The sequence below is a fragment of the Cornus florida genome, unplaced genomic scaffold, assembly GCF_030987335.1.
Source record: "Cornus florida cultivar Cherokee Brave unplaced genomic scaffold, ASM3098733v1 CherokeeBrave_3.0.0_Hap2_Chr01, whole genome shotgun sequence".
In the NCBI taxonomy this organism is placed as follows: domain Eukaryota; kingdom Viridiplantae; phylum Streptophyta; class Magnoliopsida; order Cornales; family Cornaceae; genus Cornus; species Cornus florida.
Genome location: NW_026775571.1, coordinates 11049353 through 11057883, shown reverse-complemented (window position 1 = coordinate 11057883; position 8531 = coordinate 11049353). Strand labels below are relative to the sequence as shown.

The 8531-nt window shown below is 30.2% G+C and overlaps 2 pseudogenes; both read left to right on the top strand.

Moving 5' to 3' along the window:
- The first annotated feature begins 1649 nt into the window (after positions 1–1649).
- On the top strand, positions 1650–1857 carry LOC132282444 (U2 spliceosomal RNA; annotated as a pseudogene).
- Positions 1858–4282: 2425 nt separating this feature from the next.
- LOC132282473 (U2 spliceosomal RNA) lies at positions 4283–4382 on the top strand (annotated as a pseudogene).
- Positions 4383–8531: the final 4149 nt, after the last annotated feature.

Genomic DNA, 8531 nt, shown 5'->3' with positions numbered 1-8531 from the left:
GGGTTTTGAAGTGAGAGGTGGTTGTGGCAATTGACGACTGATTGCTGATCAATGGGATTGTGGGGTTCCTATATAGGAGTAGCAAGTCTTGGAGGATAAGGATTCAGGTGTAGGATTATGTATGTCGGCGCAGCGTATAATTTCTTTAATATTTTGTATGTTAAAAGGATTGTTGATGGCGGTGTATAGTTCTCTAATATCATCTACCGAAAAACAGGGGCACAAATATCTATAAAAAGAGGGTTCCAAGTATTCCACTAATACTGTCTTATCGTTTATTGTTTTTTGGGACGATTTAAATGGTCCAGTGCCACAAATAAATTAAGTTGTTCATGTACAAGTTTTGCTTGATTTATTTATAGTTTGATTTGAGTTTGTTCTTATATAGGAGTAGCTCCTTGTTCTCGGTGTATAAGTGTGAGAGGCGTTGTTTCTGCTTTGCTCATCGTGGAAATATGGGGTTTTAATTGTAAATAAAAATGGTTTCCTTTTTGTTAATTAGGATTCTACCCAAAATTTCTATTTTCGTATAAATTTTACAAAATTAATAATTTGATACATAACTCGAAAATAATATATGTGCATGGTTGTGTTTTTCTCTTTAATTCTTTTTTCCTTGGTATTTTGTCTCATTGAAGTGGAATATTTGTATGATTAAAAAAAAAAATAAAGTGGAAATTTTGTGACATTATGCAGCATATTGGATAAATGTGTTTGCTGATATAGATAGATGATACGGGGACGTTTGAGGTTCATTAGGATGGTCTCACACCAAAATATAGTAATGTGTATTAAATGTGGTTGGCGAATTTTTCTGTTAGAAGACAATTAAAATTAAATAGGTAATTGTTTAATTAAGTTAAAAGTTATTTATTTAATAATTTAGGTAATTATTTAATAAAATAATTTACTAAATATTTTTCTTGTCCCACATTGGTTTTGATATATAAATGATTACATTTAATCATATCTTTCTCGGCCTTTTGGCTAAGATCAATCTGTTATTATGTGAAGCATGATATTGAACTAAATTTACACATTAAAATAAAATAGGTAATTATTTAATTTTATTTATAGAAACTCTTTTATTTTAATTTATTTCAATTAATAAATAATTTTTTATATTTTTTATTATTGGTAAATTATCATTTTATTTATAGAAACTCTTTTATTTTAATTCATTTTAAAATAAGTAATTATTTAATTTTATTTATGGAAACTCTTTTATTTTAATTCATTTTATATCAATTAATACATAATTTTTAAAATTTTTAATTATTGGTAAATTATCATTTTATTTATAGAAACTCTTTTATTTTAATTCATTTTATATCAATTAATAAATATTTTTTTTATATTTTTTGTTATTTACTTATTAAACTAAAATAGGTAATTATTTAATAAAATAGTTTACCAAACATTTTTCTTGTCTCACATTGGTTTTGGGTTATATAGGATTACATGGAAGCCTCTTATAAAAATATAGATATAAAGAAATATTAATCATACATTTTTCGACCTTTTGGAAAATAGGTAATTATTTAATAAAATAATTTACTAAACATTTTTCTTATCCCACATCGGTTTCGAGTTATAAAGTATTATATGGAAGCCTCTTATAAAAATATAGACTTAAAAAAATATTAATCATACATTTCTCGACTTTTTGGCTAAGATCAAGTGTAGTATCTGTTCTTATCGGTTTTGTTGCCCAAGTATTGACTCTAAAGGGGAGGTGAATAGAGTCTATGACAAACAATGGCCAATTTTCAATTAATGAGTAAGTTCAAATCCGTTCCTTATGCATTCATGCAATGATCAATTTAGAACTTCAAACAGTTTATAGCTTCATGCTTTGATATTATAACTAAACAGAAACTTAAGCAATCAATGGTATAAATGTAAAGAAGATAAGGGAAAAGAGATTGCAAACATTTACACGGCGATTTTAGCGAGGTTCGGAAACTCCTACTCCTCGGCTCAAGACCCCTCTTAAGACTTCTTAATCCACTATGGCACCTCCTTATAAGTAGAGAGCAAACATTTAAATGAAGCAACTCCTTACTTCACCTTGCTAAGGGAACATCCTTCCCTTAGTTTTTCTTTGAGTCACACCAACCCTTACAAATTTGAAACCAACTAGCTTCTTCTTCCTTTGCTAAGAGAACACCTCCTCTTAGGCTTTATAACAGATTTGAATATCAGATTTTCAGTACAAGATAATCTCTCACAGATTTGTAGTACAAAGTTTAAGCTCACTCTAGAGTATATATATGAATACAATGAAACTCAATACCTCCTAATAATATGGGATGTATGAATACAAGAATAAAAACTCTTTGGATGCTATATAATGTTTCTCTATGGTAGCAACCCCATTATTCCGGAAGTCCCCCTCTCAATATATAGAGTTCTGATGTAGCAATTCAAAATATAGCTATTGGAGTTCACAAAAGTCAAGAAAGAAAATAGCTGTCTGAAATTTGAATTTGTAGCATCAATAATCTTTCCTAAAGTCTCCTCAAATATTCAGAAGAATCCTTCTTGATAAACAAATCAAGCAAAGTCAAATATAGCTGCTGTGAGTGGAGTCAAGACAAAGAAGTCGTAGGATTTGAATTTGAATCAGATCTGGGCTTACATCGATCGACTGAACTGAAATAAGGTTTATTTTGGTCGTCCGAAATGGAATAAGATCTGCTGAGTGCTTCATTTCAGTCAACCAAAATAACATTTTGGTCTGCCGGGTGTGAGTTTTGACTTAGCATGGCTACTTCCCAAATTCTATGAGAAACCATTTAAGTAAATGTCTTTACAGTATTTATATGTCCATTTTATTTTAAATTTACAATGTAAATAAGAAAGTACCCCCCATTTGGATTCAATAAAAAATATAAAAAAATTGAAATTCAACTAAATCAAAATGTAGAAATTCAGTTTTAGTACAAATTTGGATTTCCAACAGTTTTGGTAAAAATGAATCCGTATATAGATCAATGTAGACTTAGTTAAAAATTCTGATAAAATCAGTTTAGACTATTTGAAGTATAAGGAGTTATTACCAGGGGAAATTATTTTGAAATAATCATTATTTCAAAATTTTATTTTTCACACTTAGCCATTTTTATACTTAGCCAAAAATACAGTTTTTCATGACGCGTATTTAGGGGTCCTAATGTCCTTTACCAACTCATGGTAATGAAGGCTTCTCGTGCCTTAATAGTTGACCAATATGAATCACATGATTGATGTGCATGGTCTTAGCATTTCTAACATAAGTGATGAGTTCTTTCAAAGCTTAAGCATGTTTGAACTAACTTATTCTTTAGCAATGACTTCATGTGCAAATATATATGTATGAAGTGCATAGTCTATTACTAATGGATATAGGAACATATGAATGATGATGTGATATGCATGGTCCTATAGAGATGAGCTTCAAATGGATTCATAAATACTTTAACATTGAATCCTAAACACTCACTATCCTATTTACCCCTTTCTTCAAGTTTTGTCCATGATCATGTACGCTTTGAGGTATTTTTGCTTTCTTCCTTCGTTTGAGTTGTTTTCTTGCTCGTTGTAGTCCAAGCTATCCTTCCTTGCAACTTCAACTCTTCTTTGTATCCATTTCTTTCCTTAATGTGATCCTGAATAATGGAATACTTGAAATGATTTTTATAACTTCATTGAAGTCATTCTTTGAATGTGAATAATCTATATAACACTCAATGTAAACATTAGTCCTTAAACACTATTAATAGTTTGTTATCATCAAAACATATAAATTGTCCTTGCATGGAATCCTTAAGGTCAATAGGTTTAATATCTGATACAAGAGCCACCGCACTGTATTATGTGGATCATGATATTGAACTAAATTTACGTAATAAAATTAAATAGGTAATTATTTAACAAAATAATTTACGAAATAATAAAAAATATAAAATGAATTAAAATAAAAGAGTTTCTATAAATAAAATGATAATTCACCAAATAATAAAAAATTATTTATTAATTAATATAAAATGAATTATAATAAAAGAGTGTCTATAAATAAAATGAATTTTAATAAAATAATATATCAAAAAATAAAATAAGTTACCAATTAAAATTAAATAGGTAATTGTTTAATTAAGTTAAAAGTTACATATTAAAATAAAATAGGTAATTATTTAATAAAATAACTTACCAAACATTTTTCTTATCCCACATCGGTTTTGAGTATAAAGGATTACATGGAAGCCTCTTATAAAAATATAAACCTAAAGAAATATTAATTATACCTTTCTCGGCCTTTTAACTAAAATCAAGTGTAGTATATGTTCTTATCGGTTTAATATCGAATTGTTTATTTAATTGATTTAAATAAATTACCAATTAAAATTAAATAGGTAATTGTTTAATTGAAATTCAATCAAAATGTTTCCAATCATTTATAGATAAAATAATAAAATAATTTACCAAATAATAAAATAATTTAACAATTAAAATCAATCATATAAGTTACCAATTAAAATCAATCATATTATGTTCGGAATTCTCCAAGGTTAAAATAACTTTATTTTTTCTATTTTATTCTATTTCTAACTCTTTTCTAAATATAAAAATAGATCTAAATCTTTCAGAATAATAAAATAAATTACCAATTAAAATTAGGTAATTGCTTAATTAAAAGATTTATTTAATAATTTAAAACATCTTGATAAAATAAATGACTATTAATAAATTACCAATCAAAATGTTTCAAATCATTTATAGATAAAATAATAAAATAAATTACCGCTGATTGTGTGAAGTGTTCATGACACAATACTTTGGTAATCAGCAAATCTAGAAGAGTGTGTCCAGCCTATTCACTATGAAGCAACACAAATGGGAGAGGCTTCAGATTGTTTGGAGTGTGAGACAATTTATTCCTAATATAGAACAACATTTTCTTACAGCTCCAAACAATCTTCCTTTCTTTCTCTCTCAGCTTACACTTGCCCAAACAAGGATATATCTAGGTGCCCAAGTCTACTCATTAAGTTTATTGTATGGGATGTTTTGGATGTCTTGGGGGTTTGTTTCCAAGATATCCTAAATTAAGTATGGTTTCAAGGCCTTGAAGTAGGGGCCTTATGCCTGCTTCTTTTTGTTTTTGTCCTGTAGGACCTTGTTTTAGTGAGGGTATGCCCTTACTTTTTGCCTTGTACTATATTGTTCTATATTTATAAATTTTTTCTTCATTTAGGAAAAGAAACAAACTTGAAATTTGAATTTTTATTATAATCAATATTAAAATGTAAATGTATGTGTGTCTTGAGCAATCTTAGGATATAATTTGCATTTTATATATCTCTTGGCAATGTGTCAATTGCAATAATACATCATGAATATGCTCGATTTAATCAGAATATTTATACAACAACTTCAATCAATTATTTATCCAAGAAGCTATGAGCAATTTAATCCTAAATTGTTAATGAACTTTTAAAATTCCTAATTTTTCTAATGTGCTCAACTACATTTATTAACAATACATAATATTCATACAATAAACTTGAAATATAGTGTGAATATAAGCTCTTGAAGATGCTCTATTCACCTTCCAAGAGCTCAATGGTTTACTATTTTTTTATCCATATTAGGCAAAGACTCAATTTTTTTCCCTACAAGTTAGACCTACAATTTCATTGCTAATAAACTCCAAATATTCTACATGAATAATTTATTTTCTCCATGCCAAATTGTACTATGTAATCACCTCCGCACATGAATATTTCAAACACATGCCTCTAATCTAACGTCAGCATACACTTTGGAATCACAACTTCAATACAATTTTTTTTTTTTTTTGAGACGCCACCATCTTCTATGTTTGGTCGAGCCACTGCCCTCCTATATTTCAACCTTCTATGGTTGAATGGATTGGAAAGAATTTATTTTATTTTATTGATATGGTTTGCCAATTCTCATCTATGGCTGAATCGATGGAAAGGAATTTTTTTATGCTTTGGGAATTTCTTAATTGTCCTGGTATGGTTGAACGACAAACACAAGACTTTTTTTTTTGAAAGTAACAACAAACATAATAGAAAAAAAGCCTAGTCAATTTGGTTTTAGTTTATTTCTATTAATTAAAAAAAAAAAAGTTAATTAATTAATTACCATACGGATTGGATCAGGGAGCAATTTCTTCTCCATCAAAGTAATTGGGTATTGGTCGCACAATGGACCGATGGTCACCAATTTGTCAAACTCATGTCAACACTAATGTTTTGTCTTTCTATAATACGGAGTGATAAAAAAAAGATTTAGGATGTTGAATTCTTGAGTAGGGCAGAGCAATGATTTTTATTCAGGGGCATAGTGTAAAAAAATACAACATACAAAAGAAGAATCTTAAGAAGAAAAAGAAAAGAAAAGTTTAGATGATAAATTTAGAAATGAAGACTTTTTTTTGGGAGGGGGGGAGGGAGGGGATGATTTTTATTCAGGGGCATAGTGTAAAAAAACACAACATACAAAAGTAAAATCTTAAGAAGAAAAAGAAAAGAAAAGTTTAGATGATAGATTTAGAAATGAAGATTTTTTTTTTTGGGCCGGGAGGGGGGATGGAGCCATCCATTATACCACTTAATCGTTGTAACAATTACAATGAATAATTTCTTCCAGGCAACGGGACATGTGCCCCTACACACACCGACTCCGCCCATCCTAGTTGGACTTATTAATTCCTACCTGGCTGAACACGAACTAAGTCATATCTCCAATGTTATTTAATTATTTATTTATTTTAAAATACCATTGTAAATAGACAACAATAAAAAAAACTTGTAATTCATAAATATTAAACATGTATTATGTTAAGTAGTTTATGTGGACTTAACTGAAAGGGCTTGGCATATGGTAACTAGTTGGTTGACAAACTCAATTAAGTTTGACGAGTGTAAGAACTTTGTAGGCTAACAGACTATGGATAATATAATAAAATTTAAAATAAAAGTACTTTAACCAACAGAAAGTTAAAAAATTTAGAGTAATTTACTGTTACCTCCCCCTACAGATAGGTCAAATTACGCCCGCATCCCCTCTAGTTTGGATATTTACACTTATCTCCCTTAATTTTAAAACTTTGTAACAAATACACCCCTCCGACCAGCTTCCGGCATAATCAACGGTAGTCAAGGTTGACCTCATCACTATCCCAACCTCAAAATGACTATACTACCCTTGAAATGTCCGTGAAGACAATTTTGCCCTCCTTAAAGAAATTACAATAACAAAATCACCAGGTCGACCTAAAGCAACAACCTTTAGGTCTGACGTAGATTCTTCTATCTTGTTTCCACCGATCAACATCTTGCTTCGGATCTCTCCAAGGCAGAAATGTGTTAAGTCAGATTGTGATAGGTTGGTTTGACATGCGATCGAGTCTTGGGTAAATTATTTGAAAAGGAAATCCATCAGAGGATTTTTCCAACAACGATGAGTAGTATTTCTTCTAATAGCCTTACTATGAATCATACCTCATATGCCATGGTTTTTATCCCATATTCTCTCCTCTTCTGGTAATCAAAATTTTTTTTTGGCTCTATCTTCTTGTATACACACACACACGCACACTGTGTAAGCCCAAATTAATCTCGTATATATATATATACACACATACATACTATACATACTATGTAAGCCCCAAATTGATCCTACATACCATGTAAGCCCTAAATTGATCTAAGAGAACTAAGAACATATTCAGTACCACTTTAAGTTCCGGTCGGTGACAATAATCTCAAGCCTCGAATTGAGAGAGAACTAAGAACGTATTCAGTATCACTTCCAATCGGTGGCGAAAATCTCGAACACCGAGCCAACACCATATCTAGGGCTGCAACTTGGGCTGGCTAACCCAGCCCAACCTGAAAATTTGAAAATTGGGCTTTAAATTCACAAATCGGGTTCATGTTCGGGTTGGGTTTTGTCAAAACCCAGATATATTCGGGTTGGGCTCGGGCTTAACCCGAAACACAAAAAAAAAAAAAAAAAAAATTCTCCTTTCTCTCTCCTCTCTCTTCTTTCTCTCTCTCTCTTTTTTCTCTCTTCACCGCTTGATAGTTGAGAAACAGCGGCGAGATCCACCAGTGCCAGGAACGCCTCCAGAGACGGCGACTTCCTCCGTCAGAGAGACGAGAATATCGCAGCTGATGCCATTCAAATTCCAAACTCTCTCTCTCTCTCTAAATATATGTATATGAATAGATATATGTATATGTTTCTCTCTCCATAATCTATATTTCTTCTCCTTTTTATCACCAGATCTGTCAACACAAATCTTCCCACTTTTTACAACTTGTAATTTGTTAAAACTGAAAGATCTGGGTTTTGATTTTTTGAAAACTGAAAGATATGCCGAAATGATATGCCGATCTAGGTTTTGATTTTTTGAACAATCCAGATCTGAAAGATCTGGGTTTTGATTTTTTGAACAATCTGAAATGATATACTGATCTGGGTTTTGATTTTTTAAACAATCTGAAATGATGTGC